The sequence below is a fragment of the Camelina sativa genome, chromosome 8 (genome assembly GCF_000633955.1).
Source record: "Camelina sativa cultivar DH55 chromosome 8, Cs, whole genome shotgun sequence".
Taxonomy (NCBI): Eukaryota; Viridiplantae; Streptophyta; class Magnoliopsida; order Brassicales; family Brassicaceae; genus Camelina; species Camelina sativa.
The window spans coordinates 16,706,239-16,723,756 of NC_025692.1; the positions used below are offsets into that span (position 1 = coordinate 16,706,239).

Below are 17,518 nucleotides of genomic sequence, written 5' to 3' on the forward strand. Positions count from 1 at the left end.
TCCTGCAGAGAGGTGAGTGCATGACCGTGGCTGATCTAAGCATGATAATCCTTTGTTTTGCTTGTTTTGTTGTTGTTTGTGTTGTATTATTGTGTCTTTGTGGTTCGATGTGGGTTTCTATGAGTTTACAGGAGTTTTGGATGAATTTCGGACGATTTGGAGGTTTTGGGAAGCGGTTCTTCAACTTTCGGCTTTGTGCGGATCTTGTTGCAGGGTTGGTGTCGATCGAGACCAAGTGGGTGTCGGTCGACACCAACTTGTCTTTGGGTGATTTCCTAGTTTGTTGTGTTGTTTGTGTTTGGTTAAACATTGGTATCTCAGTTGCTTGTGTGTATAGCCCAGTAGATAGGAGGATTGCCTCACTGAGTGTTTATTGAATACTCATGCATCTCAATTTGTGTCTGCGGTGCAGGTAAAGGCAAAGTGTGAACGTGGAATCAAGGCGATGAGGAGGAGGATGATTTAGGGTCTCGTTTGTGTGTTGGTTGTTATGTATGGTTATGTTGTTGGAACCTTGGTTAGAGTCATGTTAGGTTGTTGGATAGAATGGCTAGGAATGTTATTGTAATAATGATATATTGGTTTGGTATTATTAGTATGTTTCCGCTGTGCATGATATTTGTTGCTGGTTTAATAATGAGTTGTGGTTTGGGTTGGTTTAGTTAAGTAGTATGAGATGTTTAATTATATTTTGTATTTATTATTTAAAAAAAAACGGGTTATTTCATCAGTCATTCAAAGTTAATCCTCGAGGCCGTATAATCGGGTTAGTTGATGAGCAAGTCTTGTTGCAACAAGAGAGAGTCGATGAAATTTCCATTCCAAACATATCAACATAAGATGTTATCCACATTGATCCACAAAACCGACTAGTAGAAGATGTTGGTGATATCTCTGAAGAAGAGGTTGAATTAGACGAATTCGAAGAGTCTGATGATAGAGTAGATTCAGATGATGATAATGTACTTTCTAGTCATTCAGAAAATGAATCTGATTAAGTAATTGTAGTTTTTGTAATTTTTTTTTTTTAAGTTTCTAACTTTGCGAGGGATATGCGTTGGTTTTGCGACTTGTAATTAATTGAGTCTCGCAAAGCTATCACAATTTGCAAGGGATTTGCGACATATTACCGAGGCTTCCCTCGCAAATGCCTCGCAAACTTTTATAACCTAAAACATTTTTACCGAGGCTTCCCTCGCAAATGCCTCGCAAACATATATATATATATGTGTTTTATTGTTTTCAGTTATGAAATTAATCATATTTATGTATGTACATGGTATTAATATGAAAACATATATATGCTATAATCGACAAATCATAGAGAGAAGTATAAGATATCTTTCCTTGATGCATATATAGAAGTGGTACCATATGCTATGATCTACATGGTGAGTTTTTTTAATATCATGAAGTTTGTAGATTGTAAAGGTTACTATTCTTTTTAATGAATCAAATTATAAAATGAATCTGAATAAATTGTAGAAGGTTTTTTTTTTAAGTTTGCGAGGCATTTGCGACATATAACTGAGGCTTCCCTCGCAAATGCCTTGCGAACCCGTATACCCTAAACACAACTTTCCTATGTAATTGCGAGGTTTAGAACATTTGTGAGGCGTTTGTAAGGTATTTGCTAGTCAAGACTCGCAAATGCCTCGCAATAATTCAAAAATATATGAAATTTATGTTATATTTCTACTTGTTTTATTGTTTTTAGTTATGGAATTAATCATATTTATGTATGTACATGGTATTATTAATGTGAAAACATATATATGCTATGATCCACATATCATAGAGAGAAGTATAAGATATCTTCCCTTGATGCATGTATAGAAGTGGGACCATATGCTATGATCTACATGGTGAGTTTTTTTTAATCTCATGAAGTTTTTAGATTCTAAAGGTTACTATTCTTTTTAATGAATCAAATCATAAAATTAATCTGAATAAATTGTAATTTTTTTTTTTTTAAGTTTGCGAGGCATTTGCGACATATTACCCGAGGCTTCCCTCGCAAATGCCTCGCAAACTCGTATACCCTAAACACAACTTTTCTATGTAATTGGGAGGGAAACTAGCAGATACGTCGTAATATTTGCTACGGATTTGCGAGGCTACATAAGTTTATATATACTCGGAAGCCCTAGTTTGAGCGAGCTCAAACCACGCCGCAACACCCAAACCCTAAAATTCTTCTTCCTTCTTCTTCTCCGGTTAATCTCTTGCCGTTTTCGGTAAACTGTTACTTCCTTCTTCTTCCTTATTCTTCTCCGGTTAACCTCTCGCCGTTTCCGGTAAACCCGAAGTTTTTCTGAAGTTCTTCTTCTTCTCCAGTTTGTTCGATTCTTCTTCTCCTTCATCACCGAGAAATCTGAGGTTTCCTTCTTTTATTTGTTCTTTTACTGTTTTAGTTTTATTTAACTTCTTTATTGAATAAATCTAGGGTTGATTGTTCAATTTAAGATTTCTATTGAATAAATATGTGGTTGATTGTTCGATTTAAGTTTTTTTTATGAATAAATATGTGGTTGATTGTTTGATTTAAGTTTTTTTTATATAATAAATATGTGATTGATCTCTCAAATAGATCTGTGTATGTTATATTAAAGTTTTTAAACCCCAGTATCTTTTTTTCCTTGTAGATGTTTTCTGGGAACGACTACAAATGATTCTTCTCTCAGTCTAATGCTCCAAGTCCACACAGTGGTGGTTCTCGAGGGACCTCATTGGGTGTTCAGGATTCTCGACATGAAACCTCACAACAAAGGCCTCCAGCGACTGGTTCATCTCCACCCACTAGTGCGCCTCCAAATGCTGCTGCAACTCCACCCATTAGTGCCAATCCAGCCACTCCTACATCTTCTTTGCCTCAACGTCTACACAATATGACGTTGGAGGATTTACTCGACAGTCTCGGTTGTCAACATCTAACAAGATTAGATCCAAACCTCCCTCCTAGAACTCTCTGGTAAGAAACTGATTATGTTGATTTCAATTTTACTTTGAAATTTTAGTTCCGGTTCAACTTTAAAATGATTACATCTAATCTTATCCCTAGGTTTTCTGAGGATGGGAGCGTTGCAGCCAATGTCCGCAGCATCTTTGAAAGAGACTTCAAAGAGCCTCATGCCAATTGGACACAAACGCCAGAACGGGTTGTAGATCGATGGTATGAAACATTTTCGGTAAGTACAAACTTCTATGAACCATTACATTGTAGAATTGTAGTTTATTAGTTTTGTTTATGGACAAATATTAATATACATTTTTTTCTTTTTTACAACATATAACTGGGACCATTCTATAAACGGTAGAGTTAGGTTTGAGTTTGAGAAGAAGTTGAAGGAGCGGATGTGTGATAAAGTGAGCCGGTGGAAGGCAAAGTGGAGGGAAATTGGTGATAATGCAAAGCCGCGATGGATTGATCCTCAAGTCTGGGCTGGACTAGTTCAGTATTGGCATGATCCCAAACCTGAAGTAAAGAGTATCAACGATTCAGATGGCACTGGCATGCATAAACACCGCTCAAGCCAGACCTCTTTTAAAGCTCGTGCCATAAAACTTGTAATTTTCTGAATTCTAACCTTTGTCCTTCTTTACTACTCTTTTTTTCTTACTAATAACCTTTGTCCTTTGTCTTTTGTTTTAGTCTGAGCGGACTGGTGAAAGCACTCCGGATTATCTTCTTATCCTAGAAGAGACTCACAGAAAATCCGATGGGAGTTTTGTCGATGGAAATTTGGAGTCCATCTACAATGAAGTGTCATCGAAGATACAAGAGGTTGAGTCTCAGCTTTGTTAAGGGGATAACACAAGTTCTGCTTCAGGTGGGTTGTCTAATCATACCAAGAACAAAATTTATGCCGAGGTAAACTTCTAACTTCTTTGTGTTGTTGCCTTATTGTCTTGTGTTTTTTTTTTGGATGTCTTGTCTTGTGTTAGTTTGTGTTGTTTTAAGTTTGTGATATGATATGCTAAGATTGGTCCGATTAGTTTGTGATATGCTAAGAGTAGTTTGTGTTTTTGTTGGATGTCTTGTCTTGTGTTTAAGTTTGTCATATGGTATGCTAAGATTAGTTTGTAATATGCTAAGTTTGTGTTGTTGTGTCTCTTCTATGATCCGAAGCTTGTATGTTGGTTGTTGCTTTTTTCTTTCATACGACTATTAAAGTGATTGTTTGATTGTATTGTTGACAGGTTGCTCCAAAGAAGAAAAATAGACTTTATGTAGTTGGTTCTTCGCAAAATGAAGCATCATCAGCCCATTTTGGTCCATCGCTTTCGCCTACTGATGATCCAGTTGTTCTTGCTGAGGAGCTCGCTGTCGCTGAAGCTACTCTCGCAACTCAAGCCACTACTCTAGCAACTCAAGCCTCTCAACTTCAAGACAATGCAGAAAAAAATGCATAGCTATGATGCATATTTTAACTACCTTGTCGGGAAGGATCCTGAGTTTGCTGCTATGTTTGTAAGCAACCCCGATGACGAATGAAGATGGAGGCTCCAATGCAACCACCAATCCAACCATACCAGGAGGCTCCAATCCAACCATACCAGGAGGTACCAATCCAACTTCACCTGAGACAGGGGACAACACTGCTACCAGCACCGGCACAAACACAGGAACCGGAACCGGACTTCTCTCTCTATCACCATCTTTTTAAGACAATTTGTGTATAAGTTTTTTTTTTTTTTTGAACATGGTTCTAAAGACAATTTATTTTTGCTAATCAAGAAAATGTTTCAATTCAAATATATGTTTGAATTTTCTTTTCTATTTTGATTACAATTTCTATTTTGAAAATTAGTTTAAAAATATAAAATTCAAAATCAAAACTACAAATATCAAAATGAAAAAGAAAGCCAAAATCCGTAGCAAATTTATGCTACGGATTTAAGATGAATGCAAATAATTGCTACTAATTTGCGAGGAAACAAATTTCTGATTTTATAAGATTATTAATATTTTGCGATGGAAATGATGTCGCAAAATTCTTGCAAATCTGCGAGGGATTTACTTCGACACATTTTGCAAGAAAGTTGCGAGGATTATTGTCCATCACAGTTTGTGTGTGTTTTGCGATGAAGTTATGTTCATCGCAAATTTTGCGAGGGAAGTGCTTCGGTTTCCAATTTGCGACACGGATATTGCGAGGAAATGACGTTTCTCGCAAATCTGTCACTATTACCGTTTTGCGAGGGATAAGCTACAACTCTTGCCGTCGCAATAGGCATGTTTTCTTGTAGTGTATTGATTATTGAATAAACGTTGTTTTAAGAGAGCTTTTCCTAAAGCCTAGAGAGGAGGACTCTCAACCCTAAGAGCTTGTGATCAAGCCCTTCAAGGAGGACTTGCAAAACCACATCATTGTTCCCGATCTCAGTCCTATCCGTATTGCTTCTTCGTCAAGTTTCGATTTGTGTAATTTTGGACACTATTCGATAACATAATAAAATAATATTTTTTTTGAAAATCCTTTGTAAATATATGGTCCCATCAATAATATAAATTAATAATTACATATAATTATCTAAATATATGTATGTATTGACACATTAATTTTTTTATTATAGTTCATTTTTGATATTTTTACTGTATAAAAATCTTTGAGTGCTATTGTCAAAACATGATAATTGTTATTTTCATTGTAATTGAGTTAAAATATTAGTTATAACCATTAAATCTTATTTTTAATGTTTTTTACCAAATTAGGAAAGTCTCTCTATAAATTAATAATTATTAATTTATCGAGAATTAAAACCTCTATAAATTAATAGATTATCATGGTCCCAACATTATTAATTATAGAGGTTTACTGTATATATATCACTCATGCATATCTAAGTATATATATCCTTGTTTTGTTTACTATATATCTTGTTTGTTTGATGCAAATTTATGCAATCTGTGTTCCTACTGATGTGAGTAGATGTGGGAATATCTGAAGGGGTCTGTCTTGTGTGGGTTTGGTAAACATGGAAGATTATCTCCAGATTCTGGAGTATTATTTCAATTGTTTAAGGTTATTTTAGTTGCATGTGATTAAGAGTTAATAGTAACCTTTAAATAGTTCATATCCGGCTTGGATGATATTTGGGTTTATATATAAAGAAGTTGTTGGTATTACTCTTTGGTATAGATCTATTACTGTCTTTAGTCTGTTTCCATTGATATTTTTGTTGTGGAGTCTTGTTAGTCTTTTATAATGGGAACGGCATCTGTGTGCTTGATTCAATGATTTGTCGTATTTTATATTGATCTTTGTATTTGTGCTTATATCTATGTATATGTTTATGCAAGTGCAGGTGTATTTACGGAGCTTATTCAACAATGCAAGTCAAAGGAGTGCAGGTAATATATACTCTTAATATTGCCTCCAGTTTAACTTTCATTTATGGGGGTATAGAGCGATACATAACATTGCATGGTGATGAAATAAATGTTGAGAAAAGGCAGTTTGTGCTTTTTGCTGTAATTTGCTATGTTTTAGTCTAAAATTTAGAACGATTTACCCTGAAGCAAAAAAATGGATATTTTGTAATAGTTTTCTTACTCAGATCCTTTAGTTACCTTCTCAAGTAAGTGCTTGTTATTTCATGGCTTGTTCGGTCCTATACTGATATCCCGACGCGTCCCTTTTTTGATGTCCAAATGCATCCTCAACAGATGAAATTGGATGTTGCAAAGATTTCTAGCATCATTTTCTACCACTTGGTAATCCCTTTTGATTTTTATTCTTTAGTCCCGTAGGTGGAAGAATTATATTCGCTGGATCTAGATTCTCTCAATAACCTCAGGTGAGTAGTTGCATCCATGACTACTTAATCCCTTGTAAAGTTTTTGGTTGCAGCAGAAATAATATTATTATTTTGAGTCAGACCCCAAAGTCCTTGTAAAGTTTACTTGTCTGTTATATCTATGACCTTCTTGATGAATGCTTATCAAGCCTGTGGCTTCCTTGTAGGTCTGTATATGGTCTGATCTTTATTTTCAAATGGCAAGCTAGGGAAAAAGATGACCGTCTGTCCAACAATCCAAGATCAAGTTTTGGACTTGTTTTCGCAAATCAGGTTCGTGTTAATAACACAGGCATAACCATTTGAGTAATAGTATTACCTTTTCAATTTTTGTCTAAAAATTCCCAAGTTTATAGGTCATTAACAATGCTTGTGCAACCCAAGCAATTCTGGCTATCCTCTCGCACTCTCCAGAGGTTGACATCGGGCCTGAACTATCAGCGCTGAAAGAATTTAGCATGAACTTTCCATCCGATCGTAAGGGTTTGGCTATCAATAACAGTGAGGCGATCCGGACTGCTCACAACAGTTTCGCAAGGCCTGAGCCATTCGTCCCGGAGGAACAGAAAGCTGCTACAAAAGACGATGATGGAAACCATTTCATAAGCTACATACCTGTGGATGGAGTCTTGTACGAGCTTGATGGGCTCAAGGAAGGACCTATCAGCCTTGGTCCATGCCTCAAAGACCAAAGTGGTATCGAGTGGCTGCAAATGGTTCAACCAGTGATCCAGGAACGGATTGAGTGGTATTCACAGAGCGAGAATGGTTCAATCTTTTGGCTGTCATTAAAAACAGGAAGGATATCTACACGGCGGAACTCAAGGAGCTATATAAGAGCATCCTCATCGGTTGGCCACTAAACAAAGTTGCTTGATTGAAAAATGTTGAGTTAAGAATTTCATTAAGAAACTTTTAAATTTATGTGTCCAATGGTTGATCCTAAACTATTACAATTACATGTATGCAAGTATATGTCTTTTTCTTCTCTTCTTCTTTGTCTTCTTCATCTTCTTATTGGAATCTTCTTGTTATTAGTTTCATCAAATTCTCTGCTTCTTAAAAAAAAAAGAGAATAATTTTGATTACTTCAAGCCACATCTTCTCCGGTAGTTTCAGCTTGAGAACCTTTTGTACCTTCTAGAAGATACCGGAGAACTCTACTTTTGGGCAATGGAGATCCTGAACTCGCCTAGAGAAGTGAAAGTCCCAAATCAGAAAACCCTCATTTCAAACGAACAATAATAGCTTAGACGGAGAGAAGAGAACATAAAGAATACCTTCTGACTTTGTAATAAACGCCAACATTGAAACCGGGGAAATCATCAATTGAACCAAACTCCTTCTGGGAGATTTTTGCCGTGGGCAGAGAGAAAGAAATAGTCGACGGAGGAGAGAAAAAAAAAAAAAAAATTTAGCCAATCAGAAACGGACACGTTATAGTTAAGATACAACTCTAAAAACCCTTAAATTAGCATGGATGGTTAAGTTTTGATTGTTGTTTTCATTTTTTAATTACTTTTAATGCTCAAAGTTTCTACAAAATTTATTAAGCTACCACTAATGGAGATGCCCTAAGGTCCGTCAAAATTTCTTTTAACAGATTTTCGGAATGAACCAACTTAGAAATAGTAGTTTAGACTGATCGGTAAGGATATAATGATATAGCATTAGAGCATCTTTATTGGTAGGTTCTGATTTTTGGAGTTCTTACATTTTTTAGTAATAAAAAGTGTACTTTTATAAGTTAAGAACCTTTAGTTTGTTAATTAAATTTGTAAACTCTTAAAAGTGAGGTTCTTAGGTAAAAAAATAAAAAATTTAACTTTTAAATGTTTAAACTATGAGGATTATATTATTGCATTCATAAACTTTTAAACATACAAAACATAAAAGCATATAAAAATAGAAGCAGAAATCACAAATTCATAAACGTTTAAACATACAAAATATAAAAGCATATAAAAATAGAAACAGCAATCACAAGTGGGGAAAAAGTTTAGTTGTAATCAAGTCCCTGTTTTCTTGTTTCTTCCTTTGAAGAGCTTGTAACATGTCTTTTAAGTCACGAGCATCCCTGTTTTTCTGGTCTCTTCCTGTCACAAGCAACAAAAACACAAGCCATTTCAGTTTGAATTAGACACAAGAAGCACCGATTACATAAACCAGTTTAACTTAGACATAACCAAAGCTCATACACAAACTGAACACATTATATAAAACATCACATGAAAACCATTACAATAACAACCGATTACATAAACCATTACAAGAAGAACCGATTACATATCATACATCAAGAACAAGAACAAACTAATGAGCTCATCATACATCAAGGATTAATGAGAGGTTAAGCCCTCTTATAAGAGCAGTGACTACAATCACTATACAAAGACATTTGAGGAGGAAAGGGGATAAACACTAAGAGAGCTACTAAGACACAAAGATGAAGAATGAATGGCCATGGCCAAAACATGCCGACGATGATCCATCGCCTAAACTCCACAGACAACTCCATTAAAACTACGGAGAGTTATTCATGAATGAAGTATCTCTTCAAGGTTGACTACAAATAAGATCAAGCTTTTGAAGTTTATAAAATAGTTCACCAAGACTCAAGTCACAACTTATCATTCATCTAAGAGATATGAAGCAGAGGATTACCATAACAATTGTGAAAAAGACTATAGCTTTCATCATATATAGTTTATATATGAATCTTGTTGGTAGTCAAAACTCAATAAGCAATAACTAAAACTGTGGACAAATATGAAAAAGACTATAGCTTTCATCATATATAGTTAAAATACCTCGAGTTGGATTAGCCACCTGTTAGCTCCAGATCCAGAACCACGGTGTATATGATAACCAGGTAGTGTTCCATCAAGGCACACTGCCAAATCAGTTGAATGAAAAATATTCAGATAAAAGTACTGAGCTTTAAACTCGTTTAATCTGATTCAACAAGAACAAATCCGAGAACGAGAGCATCTATATCTTATTAAACAAATTCAAAGCATGACATCAACCCAGTCTTAGCAATCTCCCTAATACATATAACTATAAGCATTCAAGTATCACCACCAACACATTCTAGAAAGAGAGAGAGAGAGGGTATCAGCTCCTTTGGGGCCAGCTACCTGAATCAAGGTGAGAGGGACCATGAGAAGCTGCGAAGGAGACTTCGCCGACAACTGACTTTCGAGTCACGAGATCTTATCGTCAGTATCTGTCACATTCCCGATTCCATGGCTAGATCCGCTACTAACGACGGAACACAGCCAAAGACAGAATTCCATGCATGTTCATTTCCGCCGTTGTCGCAAAGCCGGAGAGCTGGAAAAAAGTTTTTGACTTTTTAACGAATCTTGTTAGGAATCTTTTACAGAGATATGATCATGCACCAGAGGCCACCCAAAATTGAATCAATCTTCTCTGCTTGCAATCAAATTGTGAGAGGAATCTCTTGGATTTTGCTGGAACCTCCGTCGAGAAAGAGAGGAAGAAGAGAAATGATAATCAACAAAATAAAATAAAAAATTCTTTTGTTTTAAGGCAACACCCAACAATAAACGAACACGTCGACGTCTGTTGGGTTCTCTTTTGCCTCTTAATTAAGACGCAACAAGGGAAGTACCCGCGCTTAAATAACAACTGTTTCTAAACTTTATGATATGTTGCTTTTATGACTTAATATGTATTAATTGACATATTTAAATATAGTGTTTTATGCGTTGAAAAAGTTTTTAAATATTTTATTGGATTGTTAATAAGTTTTTGTATTTGCATATATACAGAAATGTTATTTTACCAAATATAAATAATATTCTCAATGTGAAATATTAACTGAGTCTTTAAATTAAACTACTAACCTGTAGAAAACAGATTTTGAAATTCAATAAGTAGATTTCAATTTTTTAAAAGCATAAGCAAATTTTCAATAGTTCAAAATTATATATTATAATGTATTATCTCAACTACAAAATAGAATGAGAGTAATGCGAAGTTGGATTTCAAGTAGCGGTTAATACAAACATACTAAATTTTATAGTCATTCTAAAAGAAAAAAATAACGGCCAACGACCCATTCTTCACACTTGAGTTCCTAAGCTTTCACCTTGTTGCTTGATCACATGGTTTATGTAATAACGTCCAGAAAATTCATTCCTGTAGATATAAGTGTTTAAAGAAATTTTACTTTAACATCATACAAAACTTGATTTCATATACATAATTACATCTTACATAGCCTTGTGATGCTTCAGTCCTTCGAACTCTGGTTTTATGAAGATTTTCGAAGAGGCCAAGGTGTTTTCAAGACATGGTGCACCTATAGACATTTAGAATTTAAAGTGAATATATTGGTTACCTTATCATGATTATATCATAACTAATTAATGTTATATACCTTCATATTCTCCAACCCTCATAAATCGCATTACGCAGAACACAGGCTCGGATTTGTATATGAGATGGCACCCGCTTGATTGCCATATGGTCATGAATTGAGAAGTGAAGTTTTCTTTGAGACGACACTTCACAGTCTCAAACCTATATATTTATCAAATCAAATAAAAATCTTAATAGAGACAACTTTAAAATATAACAGTCATAAAGGTAGAGTAAATATGTTTTACCTGCCATTCAACAGCATGATAACAACTTCATTAATATCAATGATACTCGCAGGCCTTCTTCTATCTTCCACATCCATTATACACGCACAAACATCTACTTTGGGAAAAAGACAGAATTTAGGTTCCCAATGTGTTGCTAATCTATTTTGGTAAAGTGTTAGTCGTACTTTTATATGTGAAGGACCAATACACAAAGTTTCATAAATACTAAAAAGAATCTAGTTTTTTTAACACAAAGATACCAATTCACTATATTGACGGATTGTTCCAAAATAATTTAAAATCAATTAAAGAGTTTCTTACCGTAAGAGATGGGATGATCTATTCTTCCACGATTTATGTCATCCAAATCCTCAAACCGAAAGTAATTCTTAGGACTCAATGATTCGAGCAGCGTCATTGTGGTTTTACCCGAAAATTTAATCTGATAGGGATGATGAGTACTCCTCTCCTCCATGGTTGGACTGATCACTTTGAAATTTCTAATACTGTACCACTCACCATCGTCTATATATTTAGGAAGGTTAGCGAGTGTATCGGGTAAAATAAGGAGCTTCAATTGTGTCACCCTTCACAGTTCAACAACAATTATGTAAGAAGTCTTATATACAATAACTGTTAGAACTTGAAATTTAAGTAAAAATCATTCAACTAACGACTCTAACCTTTTCATCCACAAGAAGCAGAACTCGTTTGGTGAAGAACTCTCTGACTCTCCATGAATGTAAGACCTTGGCGTTGATAAACCAATTAGTTCTTCCGGGAAGCAGATCAGCAATATAATCGAATCTCATGATTTTCTCAAATTAAGTTTTTTTTCTTGATTCTTCTCTGTTATCGAAAACAAAAAGGGGATTTTTGATTTGTAAGAATACAAAGAGTCACGACTAAACGTTGCGTCTTAATTTTTTTATTTTCACATTTTAGTCGGATTAGTAAAAATACTAATATTATATAAATTAATACAGTTTTCATATAAGGTTTGTCACACTTGTTTGTAGAAAATATAATTTATGTTAACATATTGAAGATGTTCTCATGTTTTCATTTTTAAAAACTTAACACTTAGATGTTGATATGTAAAAAGGTAATATTATTAAGGAGAAAAACTGAAAATCTGATGACAATAGTAGATATTAGATGCTTAAAAGAAAATCATAAATTTTCAAAGACTTCTTTGAAAACCACATTAAGGGTTTTGTTCTGACATTTCCCTTCTTCATCTGTAATCAAAATCTTCAATCCTTTTCTGCTTGTCACTCTAGAAAATGCAACGTATAGTTGTCCATGTGTAAATACGGGCTTGGATAGATACAATCCAACATGTTCCAACGTCTGACCTTGGCTTTTGTTTATAGTGATCGCAAATGCAAGAGCAACGGAAAACTGACGATGCCTCATACGAAAGGGAAACTTTGCATCTGGTGGCGACATAAACATCCTAGGGATAGGAACTTTATCGTTGACGTTTCTTTTACCTGTTACAATCCTTGCTTCAATAACATGATTAGCCATTTGAGTGACAATCAATCTCGTACCATTGCATAAACCTCCCTTAGGATCAATATTCCTAAGCAACATGATAGGTGCTCCCTTTCTCAGCGTCAGAACATGGTTAGGTAATCCAGAAACGTGAATATTGTTTAAGAATTCCTGAGTGTAGATCATATCGTCATATGCACTTGTATCGGAAGTCTCGATGCTGTCTGAACTCAAATACTATCTCTCTTCCCCTGGATATAATAAAACCAAAATAAGAAACCTTTTATATTGAATTTTGTTTGCCAAAAAAAAAAATTGCACTCTTAATATACCTGGAAGTTGGGAGAGCATATATTGATTTATTTTATCGACGTCATCATTTCTTGGACAAAGAATAGCTCTTTCGCAAAAGAATTTTGCATCGGTCCTTGTTGCAAATGATGTACCGTATATCTGTTTAACAAGTGATTGTATAGGATTGTCCCATGCAGCAATTAAGAAATCCTCGGGTATTTCTATTTCGACTTCACCACTGTAAGGCTCGTTGATCTTGCCATCCCCAATATCGAGTAACCATTTTAAAAACGTGGAGAGAGCATCTGCATCCTGACTATTTTTCGCCTTGTGAAGCCTCATGTTTTGTGTAAGCCGAAGAACTTTACAACTATCCCAAAGCTATGAGATGAGTTTATAGAGGCTAAAACTGTCCCAACTCCACCAGCCTCTGGGACAACCGGTAGAATTTGTCTAAAATCACCCCCTAAAACAAAAACCTTACCTCCAAAAACCCGATCACACTTCATAATATCTCGCATACTTCTATCCAAGGTTTCGAAACAAAATTTATTCATCATTGGAGCCTCATCCCATATAATGAGCTTTGCTTCTCTAATCAACTCGGCAAGGTGTGATTTACTATCTATCGAACATATTGTAAATTCGTCCACATGGATGGGTATACAAAATCTAGAATGAGCTGTCCTGCCACCTTCCATAAGTAAAGCAGCTATACCACTCGATGCAACATTAAGAACAATATCACCCCTAGATCGAATATCAGCGCCAAGAATACTCTTCCAGTACCACCAAATCCATGAACAAAAAACATACCTCCTTTATTAAAATTCACAGCTTCAATAATTTCGAGGAAGACACTTCGTTGCTCATCGGTTGACATACGTAACAACCTCTCGAAGTCCTCTCATTGCTCATCACGCCTGTAGTTTCTCTCATCTATCATAAGCCTATTCTCATCATTATCCATCACAGTTTGGTCGGGTTTAGGCATATTCACAATAGTTGACAGATAGCTTCCATTGGACCGCATAATCATTTCAATCTCAGCTAAGCATATGTTTATTATTTGTTCCTGACTTAACATTAGACCTGCATTACAGAATTTTTTTTTAAGTTGACATATTTATGATCAGAATAATAATTGTATACGTTCGTGTACATCAATATAACTTACTGTGGTTGTTCGTACGGTTCCTTTGCAAATACAAAATATCTTCGCACAATATATCTTTTGTAGCGACCCAGAGATCGAGAGGCACTTAAACACTTTTGGAAAGCAATAGTATGACAAACAACTTCCTGAGAAACGACCCAAAACACCACATACTTGCCTCTTTTATAGCTAGAATATATTCTTTGTCGTCATCCAATAATCCCAATGCAAAGCAGGCATCTTTAAATTCCTTGTACAGTTTACCTTTTACTGTCTTTAAAAAATCAAAACTTGTGGCCCCTGGAACTGTATTAAGTAAAAATCTCAAGTAATACGCCGGGCCTATAGAAGGTGTTACATATGTAATTCTGCCTACAACAAAACTTTTTTTTCTCTTAGATCTTGGTTGCCATATTTTTTTACTATTAATCCACACAAACATGTTGGGGAATTCAGCATAAGTGAGACTTCTACCTTCCGGATGTTTTTTATTGCATTCCATCCAGGCCAACAGTTTAGATCTTCTGGCTGAACGCTTCATAACATCTGCAATAGGATCATCTTCGTTGTAAACTTCTAATTCCTGTCCAGGAAGATGAAACGGAAGTTTTTCAACGGGAGTAGTACGATAGCAAATCGGAAAAGCCAATATTCACCAAGTTGCTTCACATGCGGAGACATATCTAATAAAAAAAATACTTATAATAAATATTAAATTAACATGGTTAAATTTATATGAAATTAATAAACAGGCATACCTGCAGTTGTAGAATTTCTTGATTTCATTTTGATCGTCTTCCTCTCCTACGTTAGCTCTAATATAATCCGGCCCTTTGGTAATATACTTGAAAAGATATTTCACTGATCGTGACTGATTACACCATTCAACATTAATATGAGCACGATAACGGATAGACAAATCCCTGTTGTACGGAATAACAAAGCTGTTATCACAATCAAAACTTTTTTTATGCACGAATCTCCCATTTTTCCTCTGTTTGTATATTGGATAACCAGCATCGTCGACAGTGTTTTCCATGAATGGTTTTGGAAAAAAATTAGTGCATGTACCATTATTCATGCAAACACTTCCTCTGTTATGAATACCACAAGGTCCATGAATCATAACATCAGAAACAACTTCATATAAGTACTTGTCCAGTTGTTTATCAGGAATCTCAGCGCTTATGAATCTATCAATGTCTTTGGGTGTACACATTTTATAGTCTGGATGCTAGAATAAAATCATGTGTGCATGAGGCAGACCTCTCTTCAGGAATTATATTGTATACATAGCTGCACACACAAACAAAAGCCATTATTAATAAACTTTGGGTTTTAACACGGTAACGTATAGAAAGTCGATTGATTAATAATATGAAACATACCAGAGTTTACAACACCAAAAGTTTTTTCTTTGGTTACTTGCTCTATTTGTCTATCCATCTTCATCTTAAAGACCCGACATCATATATCTGGTCTATCTCCTTGCTTAAGACCATGCCTTGTTAGATATCGAACAACTTCAGGCCATTTGGGGTTGCAAGTATTTGTTATGAAAATATCGGGAAAACCATAGTACTTGCAAGTATCCATCGCGTCTAAATAATGTTGCATCATATAACGTTTGTCCGTGTTCTGCAAGATCTTCGTTTCTTTGACTAACAGCTTCAACTATTTTATCGATTCTTTTCGTCCGTAGTTTGTTTTGGTTCATGGAAATATTTCAGTCTGTTAGATTCTATAGTTGTGAACGCGTCTACCAGAAAATTGCTGATATAATTTTCCCGACATCACAATCGTAGAAGATTTTTGATATCCCTCAATATTCGGAAAGCATTAAATTCTCTCATCGAGACTGTTTTCTTTTTTCGTCCAGCCGTATCTACAAAACCAATCTCAATGCCTAACCTATAACCATCCTCTCCATATGGAAACAATAATGGATATTGAAGTGGCAAGTAAGCTGGATGGAGTTCACTTATTCTCTACAGACTGCCGAAACAACTTTCTATAACAATGTCACGCTTAAATACTCCAGGACTGAAATTACCTGGTATTAATCCAGCAACCTCATTTCATGTAGGTAGATTATGAGTCCTTGCATCAGCAGTTCTTTCTGCAGGAATTCTTAACCTCAGATCTGTCACAGTATTGGTTAAATCAAATCTTTCTCGAGCCGACCTAAACGCCTGTACATGCGGATTATGACTATCAAGCATCGTTTTCAGAAGTTATACATTTGGTTGTGTTATTTTCTCTGTAGATCTAGATGTTCTTTGAAGGAAAAAAAATTATAAAAACATTAGCAACACATCAATATACTGTTATATTTTTTTAAGCTATTAAACTTACCCGAACGCATTTATCCTGTTAGGGACTTCATTATCTACGTCATGTATATAAAGTTGTAAAAACGTCTGATTTTCTCCAGGTTCAGGTAAAATATCTCCGCTACGGTGATAGTTTTCTCCACACATCTGAAACACGTACGACCCTCTACCATTATTAATAGAATGGTTTATTTTCCCACCTAATGACGTGAAAGAAAACATCATATTGTATGCTCTTATATTATCACGGAAGTTGTTACTCATATCATCGTGATTATATAACAACGCCGATAATGTATTCGGTGGAGTTTTCAATTTTGGAAGTTGGACTCTCCCTTTTTTATAGCACATTGAAAAAATCGGTTTCGACTTCTTTACTCGCTTGTTTAACCGTTCTCCGTACCACAAATATGTTTCACAATTTTCACATAGATACGAAGGATCTCCTTCATCATAACAACCTAATAACATTAAAAATACAAAATTAATTTACCTGCATATATATATTTAAAATTATTTCAAAAAGAAAGTTTAGCTTTACAAAAATACCATTTATTTGTAACCCAGATGTTACGGCTGTGAATTTACATGTTACATTAGGCGTAGTACGATACTCAGTATCATATTCATCAATCGAGCTATCAGAATCGCTATTGTTATTTGACTCGGAGTCAGAAACAATAAAACATGCAAAATCTTCATGCATCAGAGGCAACAGCGTAGGAACTACATAGGTGAACACGAAAAAATTATTATTTAAATATTTAGTATATACTATAACATGTGGATATAGAAACAACCTTCATTGTGTTTTA

General features: G+C 35.0%; 1 long non-coding RNA gene and 1 pseudogene across 1 annotated transcript; one reads left to right on the forward strand and one right to left on the reverse strand.

Annotated features, from left to right (window-relative positions):
- On the forward strand, window positions 4,485-7,678 carry LOC104709608 (annotated as a pseudogene).
- Window positions 8,678-10,321, reverse strand: LOC104707321. Its single transcript, XR_754617.2, has 3 exons — window positions 9,942-10,321; window positions 9,612-9,694; window positions 8,678-8,897 (listed from the first exon to the last, which is right to left on the reverse strand). It is a non-coding gene; the product is annotated as an uncharacterized LOC104707321 (long non-coding RNA).